This window comes from Schistocerca serialis, unplaced genomic scaffold (assembly GCF_023864345.2).
Source record: "Schistocerca serialis cubense isolate TAMUIC-IGC-003099 unplaced genomic scaffold, iqSchSeri2.2 HiC_scaffold_1196, whole genome shotgun sequence".
Lineage (NCBI taxonomy): Eukaryota > Metazoa > Arthropoda > Insecta > Orthoptera > Acrididae > Schistocerca > Schistocerca serialis.
Window position 1 is genome coordinate 612,501 of NW_026047399.1, and position 7,500 is coordinate 620,000.

General features: G+C 54.0%; 1 non-coding gene across 1 annotated transcript in view; it reads left to right on the forward strand.

Annotated features, from left to right (window-relative positions):
• The first annotated feature begins 6,304 nt into the window (after positions 1–6,304).
• Positions 6,305–7,500, forward strand: part of LOC126434970 (small subunit ribosomal RNA) — a 1,910-nt gene continuing 714 nt past the window's right edge. Inside the window, exon 1 of the ribosomal RNA XR_007579629.1 lies at positions 6,305–7,500. This exon is cut by the window's right edge and continues 714 nt beyond it. This is a non-coding gene — a ribosomal RNA (small subunit ribosomal RNA).

Below are 7,500 nucleotides of genomic sequence, written 5' to 3' on the forward strand. Positions count from 1 at the left end.
ACAAAACGCAACACCGCTCCTGGTCACGATCGTGCCACCTACCGTCACCTTCGTGAAGCTCCTGTCTCTTTCCTCTCCACCCTGGCCAGGCTCTACAATGTAGTCCTGTCCACCGGTTACTACCCCGACCTGTGGAAAACCTCCCGCATCCTCATGTTCCTTAAACCTAGCAAACCGCCGTCCGCCGTCTCCTCTTACCGTCCTATCAGCCTTACCTCGGTCTTCAGCAAGGTCCTGGAATCTATCCTCACCCGCCGCATCCACCAGCATCTCCGCCAGCACCGCCTCCTTCCCGTCACCCAGTGTGGCTTTCGGCCATCCTTCTCTTCCGACGATCTTCTCCTTCACCTCACTCATCTCCTCTCCGAACAGCTTAATTCCCGTCGCTCCGCCATCTTCCTCTCCCTTGACCTCGAACGCGCTTATGACCGTGTCTGGCATTCCGGTCTCCTCTTCAAGCTCCAAACCTTTGCCCTTCCCATTAACTACGTCCGTCTGATCGGTTCCTTTCTCTCCCGCCGTCCTTCCTATGTCCCCATCCATAACACAGATTCCTACACTTTTTTTCCCTCCGCCGGTGTGCCCCAAGGCTCCGTCCTCTCCCCCCTTCTGTACCTTTTGTACACGGCGGACATGCCGCCGCCGTCACCCCCCGTCCACCTTCTCCAGTTTGCCGATGACACTGCCTTCCTTGCTCTTGCCCCCACCCTACAACGCTCCCAACGCCTTCTCCAATCCCATCTTGACCGCTTCACTGCTTGGTGCAACCAGTGGTTGCTTAAGGTCAATCCCTCCAAAACCCAGGCGATCATTGTAGGCAAAACCACCCCTTCCTTCCGCCTCCTTGATTTCTATCTCACCGTTTATGGCCGTCCTATCGCTCTCACCCCCACCCTTAAGTACCTTGGCGTCACCCTCGACCGTCGCCTCTCCTGGACTCCCCATCTCCAGACAATCCAAGCCAAGGCACGTTCCCGACTCCGTCTCCTCAAGCTCCTTTCCGGCCGTACGTGGGGTCTGGACCCCTCCACCATCCTACACACCTATAAGTCCCTCATCCGCCCTATCCTCTGTTACGCCCATCCCGCCTGGATCTCCGCCCCCCCTTCCTTTTATAAATCCCTCCAAATCCTTGAACGCCATGCTCTCCGCCTTGCCTATCGCATCCGTCTCCCCTCCCCCACGCGGATCCTGTATGATCTTCTCTCCTTCCCTCACCTCCTCCTCTTCCTCGAAAGGATACGAATCCTCTACACCTCCCGTAAACTCGATCCTCCCCACCCGCTCGTCTCCCCGATCCTCTCCCACCCCCGCCCGCTGCCGCGCCTGTACTCTCATGTCCCACCCGGTCTCCATCTCTCCACCCTCCTTACCCTCTCCCAAGGTGGCTTCCGCCAGCTCCCCCTACCTGATGATGCCCTCCTCCCCTCCATCTACCCCTCCTACCAACTTTGATCCTCCCGCCCTCCTCCCGTGCTTGCTCCTCCGGGCACCCTCCCTCCCTTCTCTCCCTTTTTCCCTCCCTCCTCCTTTTCTCTCCCCTTCTCCCCCGGGCCTCCCCTCCCCTGTCCCTCTCCCTCTTGCCCCCGTCTCCCCCGCCGTTGGCATCCTTTTCTCCCCTCTCCCCCCACCTCCCCCCTGTTCCACTCTTGGCAGGTCCCCGGACTCGCACACGCTACGTGGACTTTCGCGCGCCGGAGATCGCCGCCATCAGTGTCTTGTGTGTGCCGTCATGTTTCGTGTTCAGTGTTTCCCGTCATGCTCCGTTGTTCACCAGTGCCATCGTCTTCTTCAGTATCTGTGCGTCGTCTCAACAGTTTGCAGTGTGGTTTATCGTCAAGTGTGAACGGCTCCGTGTTTGTCTCTCTGTGTCTCCTATTTTATCGCCCACCATTTTGTGACTTTTCTGTTTTTCTCCTGTTTTTTGTGCTTCTGTCTCATTTGGCTGAAGAGCAGCGTATTGTGCTGCTGCCAGCCTGCTTATTGTATAGGCATTAAAATGACAATAAAGTAAAAAAAAAAAAAAAAGAGCTACGTCCAATATGCGACATTCCCGCTGTCCGTATACATGAGCTGCGAGCTGTACCAGTTACGAGCTAGAGACGCGATCGCGTTGCTCTCTGTACGAATGCCGATGCTGAGCGGTCAGCTAGGAGGCGCTCCATCCATGTCGGTACCGGTGAGCGTTGCACTCGCAGTCGCAAAAACGTACGGCAAGTATATTACTCGGAAGAGTCAATGACAGTCCACGCCCCCCTGCGTGGGAAGAGTCTTTCTAGGCCATGACCCACCGGAAGGGCGCAGCGTCCCCCACCCCAGACATGTGACGTCACACCATCGGTATTGACGACGAGACTGATTCCTTATAATCATTTGCCATACACCGGTGGAAGCTGCCGAGACGAGTAACTACATAGCGGGCTCGCCGTGTCACTAATGTACAGAGATACAACAGTTTCGACTGGAACCGGATTAAACGTATACACGGCGCTGATTAGTAATAGATAGAGCCATCAGAATACAGATAATGTATACAACTGTCCGTATACATGCTTAAAGACTCTGCTCACAATCACAACCACACGTCAGCCACACACCCTTTTCACGCACTACTCTCTGCCTGTAACACGCACACAGACAATATGTAAGCACCAGCATGGAACAACACCCAGTGCATCCCCTCCGCCACATTAGACAATCCACACTGTCATAACCAGACTGGGAGGTCCACTCAGAAAACAGAATATCCCACCCACCCGACAACCACCATTGCTCAGCCAAGCCACCAACACCCACACATGTCCTACACAGGGGTGCACCCAACATCACAATACTGCCTCCTCTCACAGCACACAAACAATGGCAGGAATGAAAGACACAGGTCTGCCACAAGCATGGAATGAGAGCGCCGCCTGTCATGAGCCAAAGGTGCATCCTGACGTGGCAAATCAGATGATGCCGCAGGCATCCACTTACTATAATCACAATCAACAAACCGGCCGCCCCGCCCCCCCATTAAACCTTTCCTTACAACAATGTGTACCTTAACCTAACCTATATCGTACCGTAACCTAACCTACGTCGTACCGTAACCTAACCTACGTCGTACCTTAACCTAACCTACGTCGTACCTTAACCTAACCTACGTCGTACCTTAACCTAACCTACGTCGTACCTTAACCTAACCTACGTCGTACCTTAACCTAACCTACGTCGTACCTTAACCTAACCTACGTCGTACCTTAACCTAACCTACGTCGTACCTTAACCTAACCTACGTCGTACCTTAACCTAACCTACGTCGTACCTTAACCTAACCTACGTCGTACCTTAACCTAACCTACGTCGTACCTTAACCTAACCTACGTCGTACCTTAACCTAACCTACGTCGTACCTTAACCTAACCTACGTCGTACCTTAGCCTAACCTACGTCGTACCTTAGCCTAACCTACGGCGTACCTTAACCTAACCTACGTCGTACCTTAACCTAACCTACGTCGTACCTTAACCTAACCTACGTCGTACCTTAACCTAACCTACGTCGTACCTTAACCTAACCTATGTCGTACCTTAACCTAACCTATGTCGTACCTTAACCTAACCTATGTCGTACCTTAACCTAACCTATGTCGTACCTTAACCTAACCTATGTCGTACCTTAACCTAACCTGTGTCGTACCTTAACCTAACCTGTGTCGTACCTTAACCTAACCTGTATTGCGCCTTAACCTAACCTGTATTGCGCCTTAACCTAACCTGTATTGCGCCTTAACCTAACCTGTATTGCGCCTTAACCTAACCTGTATTGCGCCTTAACCTAACCTGTATTGCGCCTTAACCTAACCTGTATTGCGCCTTAACGTAACCTGTATTGCGCCTTAACCTAACCTGTATTGCGCCTTAACCTAACCTGTATTGCGCCTTAACGTAACCTGTATTGCGCCTTAACGTAACCTGTATTGCGCCTTAACGTAACCTATATTGCGCCTTAACCTAACCTATATTGCGCCTTAACCTAACCTATATTGCGCCTTAACGTAACCTATATTGCGCCTTAACGTAACCTATATTGCGCCTTAACGTAACCTATATTGCGCCTTAACGTAACCTATATTGCGCCTTAACGTAACCTATATTGCGCCTTAACGTAACCTATATTGCGCCTTAACGTAACCTATATTGCGCCTTAACCTAACCCACATTGCGCCTTAACGTAACCTATATTGCGCCTTAACGTAACCTATATTGCGCCTTAACGTAACCCACATTGCCCCTTAACGTAACCCACATTGCGCCGTAACGTAACCCAACACACGTTGGGCCTTAACCCAACACACGTTGGGCCTTAACCCAACACACGTTGGGCCTTAACCCAACACACGTTGGGCCTTAACCCAACACACGTTGGGCCTTAACCCAACACACGTTGGGCCTTAACCCAACACACGTTGGGCCTTAACCCAACACACGTTGGGCCTTAACCCAACACACGTTGGGCCTTAACCCAACACACGTTGGGCCTTAACCCAACACACGTTGGGCCTTAACCTGCTCTGTAATTGTCATACGACGCGTTAAATTAGTGTAGTGTTGCCTAACTGCAACCCCCGCAATATAGTTTGCTACTCGCACTGCCCGGTCCCCAGTGTATCGCTTCATGTTAAACACCTTGCAGCTATACACTGTAATGTGGACGGCAGCAGGACGTACATGCTCAATGCCCTTTGCAGTTGTTCATTGGCATTTGCAGTTGTTCATTGGCATTTGCAGTTGTTCATTGGCATTTGCAGTTGTTCATTGGCATTCGCATGGCGAAGCACTTAGCCTACGCTGTGGTACGGCCTGTGTCAACTGTCCGCTGATGTTGTACGTCCAAATCACACACTGTACTGCACATTGGTCCTCATGTACTGAATGATACATCGTGGTACATGTGACCGTACAACGACTGCGCCAACAACGGCGAACCATGCGGTCCAAATGTTGTGCACTCAGCTACGTGTCGTCTCCCTATAAGAGCTGGATTGCAGTGTGGTATGCCCTGGATGGCGATCAGCATGAGCCGTCTGTTGATGTAGTGGCGCGTGTTGTCAGACGTAGTCGTCTCCTCTCACACACCGTGATAGCATGGTGCACTGCGTTCCACATCTGCGACATGCGACAGAGGCCGGTTGACAGTCGTTCGCGCAATGGACATCGCATACGTACGGGGGCCACCTTCCACGTGTTCGCGAAGCGTGCACATGTTGTTGCGTGTATGTGGGCAGACATAGTGTGTCGTGACACCTGACACAGGCATGCAACAATCGTTGAATTTGCAAATGGCGATGGACGCCTACGTTTGCTGGTGACGTTACGCAAATGAACAACTGGTAAACCGTTGTGGTGCGGTTGTTCTCGCTAGAGGTGAATCAGTGATGGCGACGATCGGTTGAGCTACCAACCGGTTGTTCCAGCGATACCCACCATGCCCACGAACGTGAATGGCATCTGGGTGTGAAGCGATACGCGGCGGTGGCTGGGTGGGACCGTCCCCGGCCGGTGAGGGGGGGCCTCCCGGCGTGCTGGCCGCGCGGTGCGTGGGCGCACGCGCTACAGCCGGCTGGTGGGGGCGGCCAGTGGCAGGCGCGCCGGCCGACGGAGGCGGCAGGCGGCGCAGCTGCGCGCCGGCGCACCCTGCACGCGGCGCCGTGCGGCCAAAGTAGGTCCTCGCGGGCCCGGTGCGAAGCGCGGTGGACATCTGCAGTGTGCTGGTCCGATTGAGGACTGTGTGCGCTGAGGATGCGCCGCCGCCCGGCGCTCGGCGCCGCGACGCCGTCTGCTGCTCGGTCGCCTCTGCGGTTCTCGCAGGTGGTTTGTATCGCAGCTGTGCGGACGTGTTGGCGCGTGCGCTGTGCTGGGAGAGTTCGCTTCGGCACCCAAGTGGGGCTTTTGTCCTTCTGTGGCGCTGGCGTTGGAGCTGCCGGTCACCGTAGGTGGCGCGTGTTGTCTCCCGCCGGCAATGCCACGACAGCACGCTCCCGGGCCTCTGTCGGCAGCGGCAAGCTCAGTTGGGAGCACGGGTGGTCGCACCTAAAGCGTCTACTCGCCAAACTCCGGGCGATTGCGCCTCTCTCGAACCCGACCAAGTACTTAGGACGGCGCTGCGCGCCGCCGGGACCTGAGAGGGTTTCGAGGTGTATGGTGCAGGGGAGCTCAGCCTCCTCCTGTTTGCAGAATAATTGAGCGGACGCTTGCGTGTTCGCGCGGGCCCCCGGGACACACTCCCGGGCGGCCGGCTGCTCAGCTCTAGTTGACGCAGCTCCCTGGTTGATCCTGCCAGTAGTCATATGCTTGTCTCAAAGATTAAGCCATGCATGTCTCAGTACAAGCCGCATTAAGGTGAAACCGCGAATGGCTCATTAAATCAGTTATGGTTCCTTAGATCGTACCCACGTTACTTGGATAACTGTGGTAATTCTAGAGCTAATACATGCAAACAGAGTCCCGACCAGAGATGGAAGGGACGCTTTTATTAGATCAAAACCAATCGGTCGGCTCGTCCGGTCCGTTTGCCTTGGTGACTCTGAATAACTTTGGGCTGATCGCACGGTCCTCGTACCGGCGACGCATCTTTCAAATGTCTGCCTTATCAACTGTCGATGGTAGGTTCTGCGCCTACCATGGTTGTAACGGGTAACGGGGAATCAGGGTTCGATTCCGGAGAGGGAGCCTGAGAAACGGCTACCACATCCAAGGAAGGCAGCAGGCGCGCAAATTACCCACTCCCGGCACGGGGAGGTAGTGACGAAAAATAACGATACGGGACTCATCCGAGGCCCCGTAATCGGAATGAGTACACTTTAAATCCTTTAACGAGTATCTATTGGAGGGCAAGTCTGGTGCCAGCAGCCGCGGTAATTCCAGCTCCAATAGCGTATATTAAAGTTGTTGCGGTTAAAAAGCTCGTAGTTGGATTTGTGTCCCACGCTGTTGGTTCACCGCCCGTCGGTGTTTAACTGGCATGTATCGTGGGACGTCCTGCCGGTGGGGCGAGCTGAAGGCGTGCGACGCGCCTCGTGCGTGCTCGTGCGTCCCGAGGCGGACCCCGTTGCAATCCTACCAGGGTGCTCTTGAGTGAGTGTCTCGGTGGGCCGGCACGTTTACTTTGAACAAATTAGAGTGCTTAAAGCAGGCAAGCCCGCCTGAATACTGTGTGCATGGAATAATGGAATAGGACCTCGGTTCTATTTTGTTGGTTTTCGGAACCCGAGGTAATGATTAATAGGGACAGGCGGGGGCATTCGTATTGCGACGTTAGAGGTGAAATTCTTGGATCGTCGCAAGACGAACAGAAGCGAAAGCATTTGCCAAGTATGTTTTCATTAATCAAGAACGAAAGTTAGAGGTTCGAAGGCGATCAGATACCGCCCTAGTTCTAACCATAAACGATGCCAGCCAGCGATCCGCCGCAGTTCCTCCGATGACTCGGCGGGCAGCCTCCGGGAAACCAAAGCTT